Source organism: Manis javanica, chromosome 4, assembly GCF_040802235.1.
Source record: "Manis javanica isolate MJ-LG chromosome 4, MJ_LKY, whole genome shotgun sequence".
Classification (NCBI taxonomy): Eukaryota; Metazoa; Chordata; class Mammalia; order Pholidota; family Manidae; genus Manis; species Manis javanica.
In genome coordinates, this window is record NC_133159.1 from 144704918 (window position 1) to 144727411 (window position 22494).

Genomic DNA, 22494 nt, shown 5'->3' on the forward strand with positions numbered 1-22494 from the left:
CACAACCATCGATGTAAGCATTATTGTTATCCGTATGTCATAGATGATGAAACTGATGCTCAGAGAGGTCAATTAACGTGCCCCAGCTCACATAGGTAAGAGGCAGGGCTACAATCTGAGCTTAAGTTTAGTTGCTATGTGCTTCTACCCACATTTCTGGTGCCTGCAGACTGACTCCAGGATGCTGTGGCTCCTGGGGTGGGGTCCCCAAAGCAGGGGGCTCCTGGCCCTGCCCAGGCCTCAGCAGCATTGCTGAATGAACCCCCACCTACAGCTCCCTCCCAGCAGTTCTGAGGGAGAGCTGCTGGCGAGGTTCACAGCAGCTTAATTACAAAGTGATTTTAATTTGTTTTTGTTAATTGAAATCTCATTAAGCAAGTTATTTACTCTAGCATAGCTCAGGAGTCCACAATTCTATGGGTGAGGAGGCTAGAGGGGTTTCTAGAACTTGCCTTAATCTGGGGGTTGTCCTTCTTTGTCCTGTGACCTGTGTGCACATGCGCTTTCTGAGGAAGCCCTCCCAGCTGGCTGGGCACCCTTTCTCCTTCTCAGCCTATACTCCCCACCTGGAGTATATACCTATACACCACCTCAGGGCCCTGGGCCCCACCCGCCTTGCCCTGTACCCTGTAATGAAGAGAAAAGGTGAACCCCTGCCATCCCTCTGCAGTGTGTGTGCACCCAGGTGTGTGGCATGTGGTATAGACACATTTAGTATTCACCCATCTTATGCCAAGCACTATTCTAGGCATGAACTGGAGATGCTGGACACTTCTTAAGGGAGCTCTCTTTTGAACCCTGGACCTCACTGTTTCACCTGCTAAATATCCTGAGACCTCTTTCATCACCACATCTTATCATGGTGATCCCTTGCCATTTTCACCCTTTCCCGACTGTAAACTCCAGGAGGGCAGGGGCCACTCGGCTTCTTCATGGCTGGGGCCCTGGCCTAGCTGTGGGCATTCTCAGCTGGGTTTGGGGAGGACAATTCTTTATTGAATCAGACTGCTCTGGGAATTGAAAGCCGTTTAGCATTCCTGGACCTTGCTCCCAGTAATTGTGACAACTCCAATGTGCCCTCTGCACATTTCCACCCCCGAGTGGGAGGGCATTTTGAAACCAGTGCAAGGGCCCACATGTTGCCTGGCATGTGGTAGGTACTCCACGGGCATCTGAGTGGGTGACTGAGAGCATGTATGAGCTATGCCTCTGACCTGGTCCATGTCCCCATGGTGTGTGTGCATGACTGTGAAATGCGTATGTTGCTGCTCTGACCTCAGGGCACCAGCAGAAAGTTCTGGGCCCTACTGTGGGCTGGAGCCCCATTCTCTAGAGCTCTGTCTGCACCTAGTGTTTTCCCTGTCTCCCCTGGCTGCCTCTTCAAGGCCTCCACCACCCAGCTGCCTCCTCCTTTTGCCCCTGACTACAGCCACTTGGTAGTTTTCCAGGCCTGACATTTCAAACATGCAATGCCATATGTATTGCCACTCTCAGGTAATTATCACGTAAAATTAAGCTAGTCTTGTACATGAAACCAGCAATTAGCCAGGGATTGAAGGTCAGGGAGAGCTCGTTTATAGAGTCGCTAACAAAATGTTAAGTGGAAGTGTGTGTCAGATGGGCCAGGAGGCTGGATTAGCCGGGGTCGCAGCGGTGGGACTGGAGAGCCATGGAGACTCCTGGCTCTGCAGTGCTGGGCACAGCAGGAGGAGCTGGGGATTTATGGCTCACACTTTTCTCTTCCAGCTCTCAATCTGGGGCACAGCTTTGAAGGAAGGTTGCTAAGCCTGCTAAATCCTAGTGCACACCAACGCTGTTTTCCCATTCATCTGGAAACCTGGTAAGTCCTGCCTAAAAGCCTATGTGTCAATTTAACCTCCCGCCTGACTGCCCACAATCCCAGCATTTTACACTAGAGCCTTTCAGATCTGCTTTGCTTATGTGAAGACAGAATGATGTTTCAAGACTCAGAAACTTTGCACGTGTCATTCCCTTTGCTTGGAACACCTTTCCCTCTCTTCCAACACCCTTATGATTGGCCTGGAAATTTTCTATTTCCCATCTCAAAATCTCAGTCTTCAATTCTCCAGAAGATTTCCTAACCCCCTGCTCCCATTTATTCCAGAAAGAGTTATCTTTGCTTTTGTGCATGAGCAAATTCCACTGTTACTTATACTCTAGGGCAATTTATTGGTGATTTGTCTGTCTCCATTGGACTGTGAATTATTCATCTCTTCCTAGAAACCTGTAGCTGCTCAATAAATGTCTATGGAATAAATACAGAAATTATTCTTTTTTTCTCAGGCCTTGCTCAGATGTCACCTCCTCTGGGCAGCTTTCCTGGATTCCCTTCCCTGGTAGAATCAGTCATGCTTTCCAAGTTCCCATAGCACTTTATACACATCCTTATTACAGTATTTACCAAAATTGCTTCATATTTCACTATAGGTCTACCCAGGGCTACCACATCACACAACCCAGGGAACCATCCACGTTGAGCCAGGCAGTGTGTTCTCAATGAGAGATGGTGTCTGTACTTGCCCACTAGGCAGTGACCTTCTGCAAAGCCAAGATCCTGTGACTCTGCTAACAGCCTGCATATAATAAACGCTCATTGGCCACATTAGTGTCCATTCAGAGTAGGTATGCAACAAACGTGCAACAAACATGTTCTTAATTATTGAACAGGAACAGATGGTTTAGTGGAAACAGCTCAAGATTTGGACTCTGGGGACTTGGGTTCCAGTTTTGTGTTTGCCACTAGATTGCTGTGCAGCCTTAAGTCAATCACACTGCCTCTCTGGTCCTTATCTTTTTAAATCAGGTCACATGTGTCAAAGTTCTTGGGACAAAGAAGGTGTTCAATGCATGTGAGTTTCCCACTCCCCTTTTTTTCATCTGTAAGATGAGGAATTTTAAGATTCCTTGCGGTCTTGTAGAACTCTGGGTTCTCAGAACTAGAAGTTTTGAAAGGTATCTGGTGTAACCCCTGGCATCTTTGGTAGGTGATCATACAATTCTGGCTTGTACATCTCTAATAACAAGAAGCTCACTTCCTCACGAAGAAGGCTATTCTACTTTCAGACAGCTCTGGCTTAAATATAGTCCCATTATGTGACACTTGGCTTCCCAGAACTTCCATCATAAGCCCTGGTTTTGTATCATGTGGCCAGTCCCATTGCCCAAGACAATATTCATGGACAATGATCTGTTCAAGGCTCAAAGACACAGACCCACCACCAACTCTTAGGTGACTTAATTTCAAGCCTTCTCAGCCTCTTGGTTACCCTCCCCTGAGTTTTCTCCCTTTCACCCAAAGACCTCTTGAGAGAGGGCATCAGAACAGGGTAAGACTATCACCTTCCTCTGCCTAGAACCTGTGTTTCTATTAAGAACCCAGGTTGGAACCAAAGATTATGCTACTGGGACTGCTCTCTCTCTCAACCCTAACAAGCATTTCACCATGGAAGGCAAAGCTGGGAATGAGCAGAATTCTTAAGTTTTATTTTACATTTTAAAAAGAACCACCCTAAACAAAGTCCAAATACAAATGACAAACTAGGGAAAAATTATTTGTAACTCATAAGAGGCAAAGGCCTAATTTCCTTAATAGATAAAGAGAATCCACAAATCAATATGAAAAAGATCCACAACCTAATAGAAATATGAGCAAAAGACAGCAGATCATTGACAGAAATAGACCTGAAAATTGTTCTTAAGTATATTCATTATAAGATAAATGCAAATTAAAACCACAAGTATTTTACATCTGTCACACTGACAAAGCTCAAAAAGTTTGATAACATTTTGTTGGTAAAGGGTGAGTAAACAGACACACTCCTATACTGCAAGGGCCAAACTGGTACAACCTCTCTGAAGACAAATGTGGCTTTATCTACCAACATTTACAAATGCACAGACACTTTGACTCAGTGATTGCACCTCTAGGAATGTATGTTGCAGATCCACTTACACATGCATAGCAACAAAGGCAGGGACTTTGGTTCATTTTGTTCACTACTCTTTCTCTGGCACCTGGATTGCTGCCCAGCACATAGTAGGTGGCAATAAATGTCTGTTGAATGAGTGTGAATGGCTGAATATGTAAAATGACATGTTCAAGGTTTTTCACTGCAAAATTCTTGGTAAAAGCCAAAGGCCAGAATAATGTTAAATGTCTAAGTATAATGGAATGGCATACTACTGTTAAAAAGATCAAGACAGTTCTCCATGTACTGATGTGTAGTGATCTCCGAGATATATCATTAAATGAGAAAGGTAAGGTGCAGAAAATGTGTGTAATAAAAATACAGTGGATATTTGCTTGTCTATGCATAGAGCATCTCTGGAAGGAAGCTCCCAAATGGTTACTGGGCTTGCTTCTAGGTAGAGGAACAGGTGGCCTCAGGCATGGAATGGGGGGTAGCTTTACTTTTCAGTGTATCTCTTAGATTCCTTTTTAATTTTAGATCATGTGAATGTACTACCTATTCAAATAAACAAATACAATTCAAAATTTAAACAGATTTGGGCCTGAGAATTAACCCTCTGCTTTGGGACCTGTTCATTTGTGTACACAACTATCTATCTGGCCATTTCGGAGCATGTATATGTATATGTGTGTGTGCATGTACATTTCCAATTTACTTTGTTCACAACTGTGATTTAGTTTTCCCAAATGAAACAGTTACAAGGCCTTCCCTTGTTCAATGGTCTTTAAGGGCTTCCTATGTCTGTGAAGTCCAAACTCCTTGTCCTGGATCTTGGAATCTGTTGTCTGAACCCAACCCACCTCCCACCACTCTTTTCACATAGTCTTTACCACAGAAAGATGGAGTTACCTGCCCTCTGCACGCCTAGCTGCCAATATGCACCTGCGCCTTGGTAAACTGAGAGGCCCTTCCCTTCCTTGCCACATCCAGTCATTCTCATTCTTCAAGGCCCACTGCCCTCCTCTTTTTCCAGGAGGGCTTGCATGATGTCTCAAGCTGGAGGTGGTCTCTCATTTTTATCTGCATCTCTCTTACTGCATTTACATTTCTTTTAACCTTACATTAAAGCCATTTTGTAGCTGAAAACTGTTCTCCTAAGCTATTGGAAGGAAGGCAGTATTCAAGTTTGATTCCTATTTGTACTGTCCTCAGAGTCCAATAAAACACCAACACATAGTAGGTATTCAAGAAATGCCGAAGGAATGGATATGCCTAAGTCTGGGTGGCAGGTGGGAAGTCTATCCTTGTATTGTCTGAGCCATTGTTATCATCTTCCTCATGATGGAGAAACGCCTTTTGCACACCTACTTGCACAGGGCCTGTGTGGGGCCTTTCGTATAGTGGCTTAGCATGAGGACACTGCAGCCCATCCACGCCCACCGGTCTGGCCACAAAAGAGCGGCCCAGACGTGACCAGACGATGAGGCAGCCACATTCCAGACGGATGAGGCATGCCTGGGAAGTCACATGTCTGGCTCACCAACCCACCTGCAGGCACTAAAGCTCTACCCACCTGCAGGCACTAAAGCTCTACCGACCATCAGGCCGACCTGGGGTTCAAATCCTCATGCTCCTTGTGTGACTGCACCAATGGCAACTCGCTGGTCTCTGGGTCCTCACCACACATAACATGGGAACTGCAAGTCCTATCTACGTGCTGCTGTGAGGACTGGAGAGGTCTGGTAGGTGCTTGCCAAGGGCCTGGCATCTGGCAGGTTATCAGGCGCTGATTACCTCAGAACCTGGGGCTGCCAAGCTGTAGACATGCAGGAAGCCACATCAGCCTGAGTTGAACCTAGAAAGGTAAATGTATTGCCAAAAACCCCATATGCCAAGCAGCACTTTCTTGCAAAGCCAAACGGAATTTTTTTGGCTCAACCACTGTTTGGGATGATTTTGCCACAGTTAACACTCTATTGGTGAGAAAGTCAAGACCTATCCAGGCTGTGGTATATACAGTGGATGCATGTGTGAATGGACTTGTGCACATATACACAGATACAAGGATGTGCAAACTTACCATGTAGAGGTGTGCACATATGTTCACATGCATGTGGGCTCCCCAACAGTCCTATAAGTGTGTCCACGTGTCCACACATGCATGTGTCGGCATACAGCCATTCATGCAATAGTGCTGGCATGGCCACCTACGCGGATTGGAACACACTACCTGAAGGAATACAGGCTGGTTAGAGAAATGATGAGAAAAGATGGAGCAAAAAAGTAAAAAGAAATGTAGAGACTAAAAATGTGGGGTAGGGGTGGGGGCAGAAGACACAGGGTGCAGGGCCTAAGAACATGGACTTTGAACTTCTCCTGCGTTTGAACCCTCCCCTGCTGATTCTTAGCTTGTGACCTTGGGCAGGTCATTCAACTTTTCTCTGCCCCCAGTTTCTCACCTTTAAAATGGGGATCAGAATGACAGCACATGCTGATCAGGACTATTTTACAGGTGTTTTAAGTCAGACTTTTAAATCAGTTAATACGTGTAAAGTGCTTAATGGGGCCTGGTACACAGTAAGGGCTTAAGAAGTGGGGGTGGGAGAGCTCCCAGCAGGCCTCTTTCCTCACCTTCCTCTCCCTCCCCTCTAGGATGTCACCTCCCAGCTTCTTTCCCTCCCTTCTCCCTCTGCTCACTTCTTGCTCCTCCACCCCACCCCGCCTCCCACAAGGCCCTGGTCTGTGCAAAAGCCAGGCTGGGAGCAGGCAATGCGTGCCATTGGCAGGGAAAGAGAGCCAAAGGGAGCAGGAGGAGGTGGAGACGCTGGCTCTGAAATGTTGCTTCTTTTTGCTGTTTCCCCAGCCATGCTCCCAGAGGCGGGAGGTTTGGGGGGGGCAGTGGGAGGACTCCAAAGAACAGACAATCCCAGCCATTCCCTGGTGGGCTGGGGGTCAGACCCCTCCTCACTCCATCTGCCTCTGCTGCAGCCGGTGCCATCCGGCCTGCCAGCCCGTCCAGCCCAGCAGGCTGGGATCCCAGGCCGTGCCAGCCCCGGCCCAGCTAGGGGTGGGAGTGGGCCACAGCCTGGGGTCTGTGAAGGGTTCTGCTGCTTTGTTTTATTTTTCCCTATCTCCTCTTTGCTTTCAGGGCCCTGGTCTCTCCCAGCCCTGGGGCTCTGGCTCCGTCCTGTGCCAGCCTCAGGCTGTCTCATCCATCCCTGCATCTCTGCCACCACCTGCCCGAGGTCTCCTGCCAGCTCTGGGCTCAGGGAGCGTCAGGCCCTGTCAGCCTCAGCTCCTGCGCGTCATCCCCCGTCCCCGCCCCCACTCCCCAGCCCACGGCTGGAGGCTGGGCCCCAGGGTGTGGAGGAGCTGGCTCTCTGCTATGGCTGCCCTGGGCCCAGGGTCCCCCACCCTGTTCCCCACCCGTCCTTCACCTCTTCTCCTCTCCCCAGTGATTAGAGTCTTCTTCCCACCCCTCTGCTTCCTCCCTGCCCAGGACAGCTTGCTTCCCTCCAGGCCTTGGCTGGAGGCTCACAATGAAACTGCCTCCCCCAATAGACTGGGAGGTGGGGAATCACCATGGCAACCAAAAAAGCCTCTCCTTCCTCCCTCCCCTTCCTCTCCTGCTTCACTGAAGGGGCTAAAGGTCTGGAGAGGCATCAGAGTTCTCAGGAATACAGGATGGAGGATGACAAGGGAACAGGAATAGTGGATGGGACATTTGTGAGAGAGATATGCTGTGAGGAGACAGCTGATTGTGGGACCAGAACTCTTGAGGAACAGGGTCCAAGTGTGTGACTAGTGTGGCCTTAGCCACAAGTTGAATCCCTAAGTGTGGCTGTGAATCATCTAGGCAGCCTGTTCAATATAGAGCCTCAGGTGCCATCCTAGACCTACTAAAGCCAGTTTCCAGAGATGATTACTACACATACCAAACTTGGAGACCCATCAGCGTGCAGAAGGCTGGAACACAACAGACCTGTGTTTAAATCCTAGCTTGGTCACACAAAGTCAGATAATCGCTCCAAGGCTCAGTTGTTACTTCTGTAAAATGGGATACTAGTACCAGCTCTGTAGGGTGTTGTATGAATTGGCCCTCACAGATAAAGCACCTTATGCACAGCTCCCCTGCCAGTACTTCCTACCCTAGGCTCTGCCATCTTAGGGGGACAGGCAGGGTCTGCAGAGGACCTTCCCCCTGGGGACTGTCACAGCCTAGGCCCTCTCAGCCATTATGTGTAACAAGACACTATGAATTCTCTACACTAGAGCAACATGAAATCATTAAGGCAAAACAATAAATAAAGGCCTATAAGTTATTAGAGAGCTGAAGCCCACAATGCTGTCCTGCAAACAGGAATTATTTCAGAACATTTTCAAATGAAAATCCTTTCTTCTTCCTGCATGGTCCTGTAATCCATTACCTGCTCTTCCCCCTGCTTCCCCTGGGTGGAGTGTCCCAGGAAGCCCTGGAGGACCCCTTCTCCTGCTGAGTCAGACTGGCAGCCAGCCTGCTGCTTCTCTGACTTGAATGCCCTTCGGTTCACTAAAAGCATCTCCTTGTTCCTTGTTTCCACCCGGAATCAGTGAACAACCATCACCATGCCCCTCTTCTATTGTGACACTGTACATACTGTTCACTGTATACAGAGAACCACCCCAGGTCCCCCTGACAGCCCTTGGAAGATAGCTATGTTCTTCCCATTTTAGAGATGGGGGAACAGGGTGAGAAAGGCTCAGTGACAGGGCCAGGGTCTGGTAGATGACGGCAGGCCTGCAACTCAAACCTGGGTCTTCTCATTCAAGGTTTAAATGAGATCAACTGAGACAATGTATGCAGAGTACTTGCATGGTATATGCTAAAAGCTATCATTGCTTTTGTTGTTGTTATTTTGAAGCACTCTTTCTCACATGCCCTAGTCACCCAGTTCTCCGATGGTACTACTGTGGCCATCTGTCATTTTTGACTGTCCGGCATCCCTTCCCTGTTATGGTGGTTAAGAGAACCCCTTTTCCTCTGGAGTACTGTCCCCTCCTTTCCATGTCACTAGATGAGCTGTCAGGCCTGTACCATGCCCTCTCCTGGCCTCCAGGGTAGACATGAGACCCAGGCTTGCCCTGTCACAGTGCCTCTGACCACAGAGACTGGGCTGAGCTGGAACCACCAAAATATTTAGCTGAGACTTCATATACAGACTCGGAGAGAGGCAAAAGTCCCCCTCTCTCCCTTGCCCTGCCCTTTCCCAGCCATCTCCCCTGACCCAATAGGGAGGAAGCCCATAAGGAGCAGGTGAGAATATGGCCAGCACAGAGACAGAAGCAGAGGTGAGAGATTTGGTTAGATTGCTGAGTGCCTGAATCTAGCTGTACCCCAAGGCAGCCCCATCTGCCCTTCCTAGTTGCCCAGGCTAATCATTTGCCCTTTTGGATTAAGCTCAGTTAAGTTGGGTTCCAATCACGGGCACGGATGGGTATAGGTTCACATGCACGTGTGTGTGTGTGTGTGTGTGTGTGTGTACTCAGTACATGGCCTTTGGCAGTGTATACAGAGAGTCAGGCTGAACCCAGAGAGTGAAGCAGATCTTATCACCTCCTAAACCCTCCAGGGATACAGGAGGCTGAGTGTGCCCTGGATCAGGAGGTCAAGCCCAGGGACATCATCTCAGCAGAGCCATTGATTCACCCTCTAGGTATTTGCAATAAGCCCCGCTTTTCTGGGCCTCAGCTTCCTCATTTGTAAAATGAAGGTTAGGACTAAATTATCTCAAAGGGGTGTTGTACTGCTAACATTCTAGAATTCACTCTATATGCCACTGTGTGCTAGGCATGCATCACAGGCTCCACCACACTCCCAGCCCTGCCAGCCCTTTCACCTTCATTTCCCGCAATTCTCCCACCACCATCCTACCTGACATACCATATACACCTCTGCAGTTCTGAACTCATTTCCTTGTAGCTCCTCAGGCAAACCATCCAACCATCTCCATCTATCCATCCATCCACTCACCCATCCAATGAGCTTCGGAAATGTGTGAGGCATTGTCTCAGTTGCCATAGGTACCACACAGTCCAGGTGCAAAAAAATACAAGCATGTTGAGAGTTAGGAAAGGGGACACATAGGATGCAAAGGCAGCATCTGGAAGAAGGCTGAAGCTCTCCCTGAAGAAGGGACTGTTCTTTAAGGCAAGCCTTGAAGGTTGAATAGGGCATAGTCAAGGGAAGGAAAGGAAGAACATTTACAGCAATTGGGACATCACAGAGACTGTTGGGAGTGAAAGAAACTCATAATGGAAAGTGCATAGTCTGCAAAAGGGAGAGGAGTGCAATGTGTGGCAGGAGGCTAGCAATGATGACAGACACTCCACCACTCTGTCCACTTGGCAAACTCCTGTTCATCCTCACAAACCCTGCTGAGCTATCACCTCCTCTGGGAAGTGCCCTCCCTGGCACTAGAGTTAATTGCTCTTTCCTCTGTGCATGGTTTGTACTCCTATAATTGCACCAGTTCTCCTGCCCATAATGACCTCTTTGTACATTTGTCTCTCTTAGAATGCGTATTCACTTAGGGCATGAAGCTGTTTGTAGTTGCAGTGCCTGGCACATGTAGGCACTCAATAAATGCTTTTGGACTGAACTGAGTCACACAGTGCATATGTGGCCATGAGATAACTATGTTTGTGTTTGAGGAAGGGGCGGGGGGAGTGACAGGCACGTATGAGGGTACCTCTGTGTTTGGATTTAAATTTAACAGCATTTCCAGGGGTTATTTGGAGTCAGTGGACTGTGACAAGCTGCTGACCATTTTCTCAATACCAAGAAAACTGGGCTTGGGTGTGTGAAGCTAGCTGGTCCTGAGGCTGAGCTGCCTGCCTCCCTGCTCCCCAACCCCTTCTTGCTTTCCTGCCCCATCTCCGCTGGCCCACTTGGGGGCCCTCAGCTCTTCAGGGCTCTGCGGTGGGCTGAGGCGTGGAATGAGGCCTTGGCTCCCACTTGGATGCCGACTGGCTGCTGGCCAAGCTGGCTTCTGTGGCAAAGAAGCTGATCAATGGGAGCACCAAGCCCTAGGCAGGGGGAGGCCCTTCCTTCTGATCCGTATCAACTGCCCCCTCTTTTGCCTGCCAATTTGTATCAGGCTGTTGTCTCTGCTTGTGACAGGGAGCATTGGTCCCACTGCTGGTGACCTGTGAGGGGGATCTGTGGCTGGAGGGGTGGGGGTGGGCACAGGATCACCCTGACATAGGGAAACAGACATTTAACAAGCTGAGCTTGTCGGAAAGTGGCTGCCTCAGTGTGCTTGGCCTTCTCATCTACTCAAACCCTCAGAGGGCTGGTTCCTTCACGGAGCAAAAGAAGACAACCAGTGAGGAAGAGAAGAGGAAAAATGAGCTACTACCCCTCTTCCCTACCTTGCCACCATGTCACCTGCAAGCCAGGTCCAGAATAGAGACCCTTTGTAGTCCCAGCAACCCCAAGACATGAGACCCCACTCCAACCATTTCCATCAACAAGTAAGTATATAGCCCACCCTGATGATTTCAGGACATCAGAAAGCTGTCAGTATTTGTGGAGTATCTACTCTTTGAAGGCTTCTGGCACAGTCACACTTAATTTTCTCAACAGTCCCAGACAGATACTCTTATTATTCCCATTTAGGAGATGGGAAAACAGGCTCCCAAAAGTTCAGAAGCATAACTGAGAGCCCAGAGTTTCTGCTTTCTTCTCTCCTATTGTGCCTCTCTAAGGCACTGATGCTTGACTTCAGGGAGCTGCCTCATCAAGGGAGGAGACAGGACACTTGCACCTGACAATGGAAATGGCCACAGTGACCAGGCACATCTTCCATTTATGCACATGTGACCCACATGCACCGCCTCCCTCGACGGCCCCCCCAGGTTCTCCATTCCTCAGTCCCTGCCCCTCACCTCTGCTCATGTAACAGGCATATGACAGGCCACTGACACCCCAAAACCCACTCCTTCTGCTTTTGCATTGGTGCAGGAATGAGGGGGGAAGTGGGAGTGGGAAGGAAGAGAGGGGGGTGGATCCTGTGCCTGGAGGCTCAGGTTGGACCTAGAATGACCTTTTCCTTAGCTTTTCCAAGATGACAGTGATCTTGAGCGGATCATTTAAGCTCTCTGAGCCTCAGTCTTCTCATTTATAAAATGTGGCTACACCTCACAGACTTTTATAAAGGAGATGAAATAAGGTAATGCGTCTATTGCTGTGTTGCAGGCATTCAAGGAATGTTTAAAAATAAATGAGGAGTTAGAGTTTGGCTGGAAGGGAGGGCCAGGAGGAGCAAGGCAGGACAGAATGGAGCTGGTGTGCAAGGAAGGGCTGGTGGGATGAGAGGACTAGAGCAGTGTTGGGGGCTGTAGAGAGACCATTAGGTTCCATCATGGAAGCAAGGCTGGGGAGGGTCCTGAATGCCAAGCTGACTTCCAACTTTGTCCTATGGATTAATGGTTTTCACACTTGGAGCCCTCTGTTCTAATGAGGCCCTGCTTGGAAGTCTAACAGGGCAAGCAGATAAATGGCTCAATTGAGGCTGGGAGGTTCCAGAGTCCTTCTTTCAACCCCCCCTGTCCACCACCCCTGGTCCCAGGAAGAGTTCTGTGGAACACACAGAGCTACACCGAGCAGGTCTGAAGAGCCTCCACAGTGCAGAACGAGTCAGAATAGAACCAGAGGACTGAATGGGGAGGACTGGGGGCAGGGCTGTGTTCCTGTCCTCAGCCTTAGTGAGTATCGCCCTCAGTCCCGCTCGTGAGCCCCCTTGTCTCCATCCCGTACAAAAGTTGATTGTGGCACCTGCTGGGAAAGCTGGCTCTATCTATTGGTCCTCTCTCTGGACAGATGCAAGGGTCACCAGGGAAACTGGGGAATGAAGCTGGATGTCTCCAGTGGGACCCAGGTAAGGGAGTGAAGATTTCACTGCTGACAAGGCTCCAAGGTGGGTGCCATGGCCAAGGGCCTGTGTATCCCCTCCAGCATTTACCCACTGCCACTGACATGCTCTGGTAGAGCTGGGCACATCCAGTTCTCCGCCTGGCTGGCTCCTGCTTATCATCAGGCCTCAGCTGGGCCACATCTTCCCCCAGAAAGTCTTTCTTGCCCCCTCAACCCTGGATTGTATTGGATGCCCCTCCTCAAAGCCCCCACTGCCTCTCTTGTAGCAAGAATCCCTGAGTGGTGTCATTGCTCATTTATTTCTCTTCTCTGCTAGGTTTTAAGTTTGAGAGTTTGAGGTGAAGACTCTAGCGCAGTAGACTCTGCCTGATGCAGAGTAAGTGCTTAATAAGTGCTGGTGAATGAATGAATGAATGGATGAGGCTTACCCCAGCATGGGTGCAGGGAGAGATGAAGCAACAGCATGAGCTCTTAATAGGTGAGAGATGAACTTCTGAAGAAGGGATGCTGAATGGGATGAAGGCCCAGCCAGGCAGAGGGTGGGAGGAGAACCGAGGCTGCAGGGCTCCAGGACTGCAGGGCTAGGGGTGGCACAGCCTCTACGCATGACTCACTTTTTCCACTCCCATGTCTTTCCTGCCTGAAGGGGACTTGCGCTTCAGGCCAGATGTGCTCAGAGTGCTCCACCCTCTGCTTATCACTTTGCATGCCCACCTGCATGTGGGTGCATACACTGAATACTAGGCAGATCTTTGTGTCCCTGGGCTGAGTAAACATGAGCGGGTCAGAGCTGCCTCTGTGTGTGTGTGTGAGAACATAGATAGACGTGGCAGCAGTTAGTTTGGTGTGCACATGTCTTTGTGTATCCCAGTGTGTGTATGACACCATTGCATGCAGAGCTCCATATGCAGAACATGTCTGGGTGTGTTTTTGTACACATGAGTGTTAGTGTGCCCACTGGGGCTGGTTGGGGCCCGGAGTGTTCTGTCATTGCACCCAGATTAGCCTTCACTTGGAAGCATTTAGGTGACGATTTACAGCCACACCTGACCCTGGCCTCTCTGCCCTGTCCCATGTGTGCTGCTGTGGCTGCCCCCTGGCCCCTGCCCACCCACTGCCCCCTAGCCACATAACTATGATTTATGGCTGGCCTGTGGGGAGCAGCCCCCTCCCCACCTCTCTGCAGCTCCTGCACCAGATGGGCTGCCTGCTGCTCCCTGGAGCAGCTCCGCCAGGGAGGGTGAGGCAAGATGACCACTGCCAGGCCCAGCTCCGTCCCTCCCTCGCCCACTGCTCACCCTGTTCAGACAGTCCCTGTCATCCTATCTTGGGCTTGTTCTTGGCTGCTAGAATTGTGAACTGAAATGGGAAGTCAGAATCTGTGACACAGAACAGAAACCATCCCCAGTCCCCTAATCATCTCCACCCCAGACATAGATAGACAGACAGATGGACAGACACACACAGATAAAAGTACTGACAGGTCCTCACACAAAGATGCTTATGGGGTCAAGTTCGACAAATGCACATGTGTGTGTGCACATGCATGCATACATACACACATGCACCAACACACACACACACAGAGTGAGTGTTTGTGGGGGATCTGCATATGTGTGGGGGCTGGGAAGGGAGCCAGGCCCCCTGCAGCCAAGCCAAGCCTCCCCTGCTCCCTGCTGGTCTCTGCCTCCCTTCCTCTGTGTCTACACTCCCTGATGCCAAAGGGTATCTTCTCCAGCTTGTGCCAATCCATTATGAAGGTCCACTCAACCAGCAAGGGCATTTCTAGGGGTGTCCTGGGGTACAGCCTTGGGGGTCTGGGGCCCAACCTTGTATTCCCAGGTTGGCATTGCTGGGTGCAGGGGGGTAGTAGGGAGACCCTGGGCTGTGTCAGGCTGAAGGTGAGAGCTGGAAACAAAAAGATTGGAGTAAATTATTATTCCCCCCATGGCTTTCCCAAGGAAAGTGGAAGCAGCAGCCTGAGGCCGGTTTTCCTATTTGATGGGGGAATCAGATAAATGGCAGGCAGCTTGCTCTGATAAGGCCTTGCTCTGGGCACAACCTCTCTCTCTGAAACCCTCTTACTATGCATAGAGGAAGGCTATCTGTGCAGCTGCACCTTGACACAAATATATCTGCACCCGAGATGAAGCAATTCCCCCAGAAATTACAGCAGGGGGATTGCATCTGAGGAGGCGGCTCTTGGGAGGAGTGAGTGCTTCCAGGGAGGGAGGGAGGGAGAAGGGAGGGAAGAATGGAGGGAAGAAGGAGAGGCCTGGGCAGGCAGGGAGAGAAGAGGGAGGCGGCTGGGAGATTGGGAGTGGGGAGGAAGAGGTCGAGAGGACTGTGCCAGAGAGCGGCTCAAAAGCATCTCTGTATAAAATTTATACTTTTCTTTTCCCTCCAAGCAGCTTCCACGGAAATATTCCTTTCCCCCAGCATCATCTTCTTAATAGGGTAACCCTTACTACCCCTACTCCTGCTGCCCTTACTACATTCTCCTCTGTCTACAGAATTAAAAATAAAATATGTGGACAATAAAATAGATTTTACAATTAGTTGTCTAAATGGAGGAGTCTCAGCTGCCTTAAATTTTTTTTTTCAGATGGGGAGTGGGGTACTAATGCAATTGAAATAAGTAAGTCCACAGATACATAAATATTTTTGAAAAGATGGAGAGCACAGACTTTTGACTGGGCATTTGAAACACTTTTCCAACTTGTCACATGGCTGTGTGTGCATGCATGTGTGCACACGTGCAAAAACATGCATGAACATACCTACGTGTGGGTGTGTTCTCATGTGTGTGACTTACACACACAGACATACACATACACTCTGCTCTTTTCACTTAGTCTGACAATAGCACCATCCTCTTCTTCTTCCCGCTACCATCTGCGCATCTCTGTGAGCCTGTGTAACTTGTCTCCTCCCTTCCCAGTATGAGGAACTGGAGCCTTAGGAGGTCTCTAGCAAGCCCCCTGGCCTTAGTAAGAGAAGCTTAAGTGAGAGACATCCCACTAGGTACAGGGGTCCCCATCTCCTTCCAGATACCCTCTCATCCTAGCTCCTCCTTGGCTGGGCAATGGTGCCTGAGGGCTCTGGCAGCAGTCTTGGCCAGATAAGTACATGTGGGAAGGGCGGTGGGGCCATGTGGGATGGGGGTCCTATTCCCAAAGCTCTGGGTCCTTGGGGTACAGTGTGGGCCTGCTGGGGTGGGATGGGCAACAGGAGGCATTTCATCTACAGGGGTGGTATGTGTGAGAAGAGGAATGGAGTGTGGGTACATGTGTCTATGCTCCCTGCCCTCCCCAAACTGGCCCCTGCCTTGGGTCCGACTGTTGAGCAGCTGCGCAACACAAGAGTCAGTTGACAGATGCCACAGCCTGGCTTTTGTCTGACTGAGAAAATCACACCCTGCCCTTAAGCCCCTGTGGTGGCTGAGGCTGGGAGGTTTACCCATCTCACCCTCCAGCTCCAGCTCCAGCCCTGGAAAGCAACAGGGGCCTTCATTCTGTTCCCCAACTTCTGGAAATTGGAGGGGTGATGGGGAAGGTGCAGGAAAGTGGTGGTTTGAAGGAGAGATGCTTTCAACGCCTTTTCCCAAACTGTGTGATAAACTCCCCAAACCCATTATGTCAGGGGTTGGTGGCGTTGGTAAGGGATAGAAGGACTGTCATGTCAACCTAATTCAGCTGGAAAAGGGCTGGGCTGGGAGGCAGGAAATCAAGCTTCTAGTTTTGCCTCTGCCACTTCTCTGGCCAATTAGTTCACTTTTCTGGGCTTAACTTTTTTCATCTGTAAAATGGGGGGAAGCAATCTTTGAAATGATAGATACAATATTAAATAACATGGGTAACTGGTTTTTAGACATGTATTGGGCCAGTGTGGCAAGAACTGACTTGTAGTAACTGCATTTCACCCACTACTGGTTTGGGCTGAGTCTGGTGGAGCCCAAGACCTGCTGTCCTTACAGGAAATAATCCTCTTCCAGGCTGGTGGAATTCTCTGGGTGCACTTGTAAGCTGTCTTTGGAGACAGGCTAGGAAATAGGAGCCCTCCAAGAGGAACTACTGTGGATAACTAGGTTGGGCCATGTTGCAAACATAATACTGACCCCATCCCAAATTTTTCTGCAGTGGAGGATTTAGCCTTTTTAGGCTTGAAAGGGGCAGGGAGACTGGGAAGTATCCTTTAGAGAAAATGAGAGAAGGAAAAGCTACCTTGGGAAGCCTAGAGAGCTACCCACTTGTTCTCCATATTGGCAAGCTGGAGTCTACATTGGGATACAAACCCCCATCCCTGCCTATGGTAGGACTTTAGCTATCATTGCTGTCACATTGGGACATTGACTATCATATCCACTGCTGTATATCACGGACAGCCATTGATCCCGATATTGGGGCATTGATTCCCCTTAACTACCTCTGAATCAGGGCATTGATCTCTGTTTTGGAATGTTGATTCCCTTATGCCTTCCTATGGTGGGACATTAATTCCTTTCAACCAACTCCGGATTGGGTCACTGATTTCCCACACCGCAGCACTGATTTATCCTTCTCAGTATCTGGGCATTACCATCACCTAAACCTGAATAAAGACACCGATTTTTATTGTAGGACTTTGTAGGGATTCATTCCAACAATCATTCATTCATTACATCTATTGTGTGTTATTCTTTATGCTAATGGTTGGGATCTGTTTTTCCTTCTCTTCCTACCATTGGTCTCCATGTGAAGACTCTAATTCCCCTTTGATTTCATGGCTGTGGATGGACCCACCTTCCTGCATCCATCACCCCATTCTTCTTCCCCCAGTGACTCCAACTAAGCTCTCTGGTCATCAGTCAGATGAAGAGTGCCTAATACAGGTGAGGGCTGTATGTAGCATATTGGAAAGAGTATAGACTCCAAAGTCATGAGTTTGAGTTCTGGACCTTACCAATTATTAGCCTCAGTTCCCTCATCTTTCAAATGGGGATAAGGAGACCTACTTTTCAGGTTTCCTTTGCAAATTAAAGGAAAGAAGGTAGACGAGAGCAATGAACGGGACCTGGAGCGCAGACTGCAGTGCTTTATAGTGAGGCTTTGTCCCTTCCCTGCTCTCTTCCCCTCCATCCCAAGGAGATGGCTCTAGTGGACACATCCGTGTGTCCCCTCACATACTGCTGATGGGGCCGAGACCTCCCTATCCCCAATGCACCATAAGCAGCATCCCCCATGAGGTAGGCCCCTCACAAATTCCAGATCTAGCTCTCATTTTTTAAAATCCATATAATAGAGATAGTGAAGAGGAGCAACATTTCCACCCTGAGCCTCTGTGTAATTACATATTTTGGCCACGTGCTGGGCCTGGGATAAATCTGTATGGTAATGCAGGCCAGGGGCTTATGATATAGGCACACATGCTAATTTTTAAACCACAAAATCGTGGCTGTTTTTCATTTTCATTTCCAACAACGCTGGCAGAGATTAGGTCTTATTAAGCACCATGGGGCCTGCCCTCTCCCAGCCACCTGCAGGGCTCCTTGTGGCTTTCACGGGCTTTGGGGGCCTGGTGCTGAGGCAAACGCAGCCTTGAGCAAAGCTCTGCCCAGGAGGCAGTCCCCAGGCTGGCAGACTGAGGCTGTCTACCTGGGGCTGGCAGGTACCTCCCCCTGGGGCTGCAGCAAGGTCTCACTCCACGCAGGGAGGGAGGCCTCAGAGCCCACAGTGCCCACAGGGATTGAAATTCCAGACCGAGGCCTCTTTTCATAGGAAGGAAAAGTGGGCTGCCCTCTCCAAGGCCCAGGAGTTATCCTCAGGGCCCAGAAGAGCAAGGCCTCAGGCCACCGACCCTACAGTCCTAGCCCAGCCCCACCTCATGTGACCTTGTGCAGGTCCCTTCCTGTCCCTGGGCCTCCATTTTCCATCTGTCAAGCCCATGAGATTACAAACAAGGTGATCTGGACTACTCCATCCAGTTCCAATGTCCTGCATTTGAGCTTCCTTTTCCTCACGAAAGTGCAAATGGAGCAGGGATGAAGCATGGGTTACATGTGGGCCATGTGTTAAACTATAAACTTTCACTCTCATTTAATCTTCCCCTTGACTCCCTGAGATAGCAGAATGTCAAACAGCGAATCCCATAGTCATTACTCAGTAGCCCAATGTTTCTCACCTGTGCAATAGGGGCGTAATGACAACAGCACTACCTGAGAGGGTATTTTCGAGATCAAATTAATTACTACAAAGTATACAAGATGCTGAGAACAGCACTGGGCACATGGTCAGCATCAGATATATGCTGGACATTATTATTATTTTACAGATAGGAGATGGAGGCTCAGAAAAGGTAAGTAACACTCAAAGCCACAGTCCTGGAAGCCAGGTCCCTGTTGCTCCCCAAGGGTTGCTTTGTCCCATTAGCCTCTTCACCACACAGAAGCAGGGGCAGATGCTCTGCCTCCTGTTAGTCCCCATTCCTGGACACTGAGCAAAAATGGCAGCAGAGAGATGCTGAGATAAGCAAAAGGGTCAGGAGGTGCCCTGAATGGGGCTCTGGACTGGCCAGCACTCCCAACGTTGACTTCCAGAGATCCTTAGGCACGAGTGGGCCAGCCGGACAGTCTGAACCTAGGGTCTGGCAGACCCTCTGCCTGTCTGAGGAGAGAGGGGTGGGGAGGGGCCAGGGAGGAGGAGCTGGCCAGCCCCCTTCCATTCTCCCTCCATCTGCACCCAGAAGCAGCCAAGCATGACCCCTGGCCCCCCTCCCATTCCCACCCCCTCAGCATTCTCCCCTCCTGGGCAAGGGCTGCCCTGTCTCTGGGGGAAGCCTGGTCTGTGCTCAATTTCATGCCACTTAATCCCCACGTCTGCCCGTGAAAATGGCGACAAATCAGCCCCAACTGCCCAAATGTCCCATCTCCGACATCTCTCTGCATCCCCCTCCATGTGACAGCCCTTGCCCATCAGACTGGAGAGGGAGCTTCCACACCAACAGCCAGATGAGAGGGCCTCACTGTTGACTCAGACTTGCAGGGGTCTCTCTTCCCTGGCCCCTCCCACACATCCCTCCTCCACCAGGGCCAAGTCCCGAGTGTGGTCCACAGCCCAGACCCAAGGGGACCCATGGCATGCTCCCCAAGTGCATGGTCAATGTCTGGGCCCTGTTTTATTCTGAATTTTAATGTTGCTGCATAATGCTCACTCTTCTACTTACTAGTTTCTTTTAAGCACAATTTATTTTTTGAATAGGTAACACATTCATATGAACAAAATTCGAAAAGCAGAAAAAGGAGGGTGAAATGGCTCCCTCCCACCCTTGCACCAGTCCCTCACATCTCCCTCACCCCCCAGTTCCCAACCCAAGGTCAACTAACATCCCCAGATTCTTGGGTGGGATTCCAGGGATCTGCTATGCAAAAATGAGTAAATACAAACATACAGAGAGTCGTTCCTGCCTTTACTACAAATGGTCGTGTGCCGTACACTCCGGCCTACACCTCACTGTTCCACTTACTATATCTCAGTGACCGGAGTCTCCTTTCTCACCCTCCCCTCCACGCATGAGGCTATTTGCAGTTCTCCCCCTCTTCCTCCCCCTGCCTACCAGAAAAAATTTGAAGCCATACAGACCAAAATTCAATCCTAACTGTGTCAATTGCTCTCTGGGAGAAACTAACGAGTTCATTTTCCTCTTTGGCCTTAATCTCCCAATCAGTAAAATGGGAATATTAATGCGTATCCACCTCACAAGACTATGGGAGGGTGTTATAAAGAAGATAACATATGCAAAGTGCCAGGAGGTGAAACATAACTGCCCATTCGTTTCCTCTCTCTCTCCTCCCCTCAGATGAACACCTAATTGCCCCTGGGTCACCCCTCTTGAGGATCCCTCAAGAATCAGTTCTCCTCTGCATCTGTTGTGCTTTGGACCTGCCTTGGGGAGTGTCTCTGTGGTGTGGTGTAGCCACCTATACTCATCTTCCCCTACAAAGTTGTAATTTGAAAGCTTCTGATGAGCAGGAACCAAAATATTAAGGTGCAAATATTTATAGTTCAGAACTTTTTTCCCCCCATGTTCTCATATCTCAGCTGATCAGGGGAACAGGAACAGATAGAGTTGAAGAAGCCTCTCACCCAGAAAAGAGCAGAAAATTATCAGCAGTGTAAAGCTGAATCAGAATAGAATCGATCTAGTTGGTGAGTGGTGAAGGCAAGAGAGGGCAGAGCTGGAGTTTTGGGAGAGACAAAGCAAAAAGGAAAAGGGAGCGGAAGTACAGTGACCTATTAGACTTCGGGAAGAGACAGGATTTTGAGAGTTTTGCTATCTGTTGCATGATATAACTTCCTTTCCTATTTTGCTGCTTGTCTAAGAGAGTGGTAAAAGTTTCATTGCAGATCAGTACTTTTGGAGGCTCTTAGGGGTTTTTTGGATGTGCCCCAGGCTGAGACTGACCTAAGGTGCATTCAGGTCGCACTGTGCACCCTGGGCCTGGCTTAGCAGAAGTACAGGATAACAGAAATATGAGAAGGGCAGGTGGAGGGGAAGGAGGGAGAGCACATACAGGCTGTGCCTGCCTCTCAGTTCCTTCTCTGGGCAGCCCACATGATAGACAGTGGTCAGAGGTGGCAACATGTCTCAAGAAAGCTATCAGGAAGTAGATAAGCTAGGTATTTCTAGGTAAATTTTACCTCATTTTATTCCTTCCAGCAATCTTATGAGGTGGAATTAATATCCCAGTCTAGTTTTAATTTCCAACTGTTTACTGTTAGCTTGAAGAAATATAATTGATTTTTGTGTATTGATCTTATATCCTTCAAATTTATTAAACTTACCAGTTCTAGTAGCTTTTTTGGTGGTGAGGGGGTTGATTCCTTAGGGTTTTCTGTGAAGATCATCATGTCTGTGAATAAAGGTGGTTTTGCTTTTTCCTTTCAGTTCTGTATGTCTTTTATTTCTTTTTCCTGTCTTATTGCACTGGCCTTGTACAGTGTGGAATGTAGTAGCAGAATAGACATCCTTGCCTTGTGCCTGACATTAGGGGAAAAATTGTCTCCATTTTATAGTCAAGAAAATTAAGTCACAGATGTTCAGTAACAAGCCCAACGGCTCCTGGCTAGTCAGTGACAGTGTCAAAATCAGAACCTGGATCTGCTGGGCTCCAAAGCCTATGCCCTTTCAACTGCTCTAAGCTTTTCAAACAGTAAAGCACTGTACAAAAATATGGAGTTATAATAATTTCCTCTTTGTAGTCCCCCAGTTCTCTGCTTGGTAAAAAGATACATAGCAGCTGCTTGTTAAAAACTTGCTGTCTGACTAGAACTGGAGAGGCACAAGATGGAGAGTGACACGAGGTGATCTCCCACCTTGATGTGCAGGTAAGGTGCACAGTGGGGCTGGGGATGGGTGGATTTCCATTCTACTCTGGAGGTTCACTTTAAGAGTCATGGTGCATTGGGTGGGCAGAGAGGATGCTTCTTGGGGACAAATGAGGGATTTAGTTTGGAAGATGCTGAGGAGCAAAAGTGGATGTGGAAGTATGGCTGGATCTTTGAAGACCAGGTAGTGGATAAAAATGAAGACTGTGGAGGCAGGTTTCCTAGGCTTAAAGCCCAATAACACCACCTACTAGCCTGTGACCTTGGGCAAGTTTTAGCCTTAGTC

General features: G+C 49.2%; 1 long non-coding RNA gene across 2 annotated transcripts in view; it reads left to right on the forward strand.

Moving 5' to 3' along the window:
* Positions 1 to 22494, forward strand: part of LOC108406740 (uncharacterized) — a 53095-nt gene that overhangs the window by 22142 nt on the left and 8459 nt on the right. The window contains exons 3-4 of one of the 2 annotated variants that reach the window (XR_012130629.1): positions 1747 to 1840; positions 2449 to 4568. This is a non-coding gene — a long non-coding RNA (uncharacterized lncRNA). Of the gene's footprint in view, positions 1 to 1746; positions 1841 to 2448; positions 4569 to 22494 lie in introns of those variants that run through there. The other variant, XR_012130628.1, reaches the window with a different exon arrangement.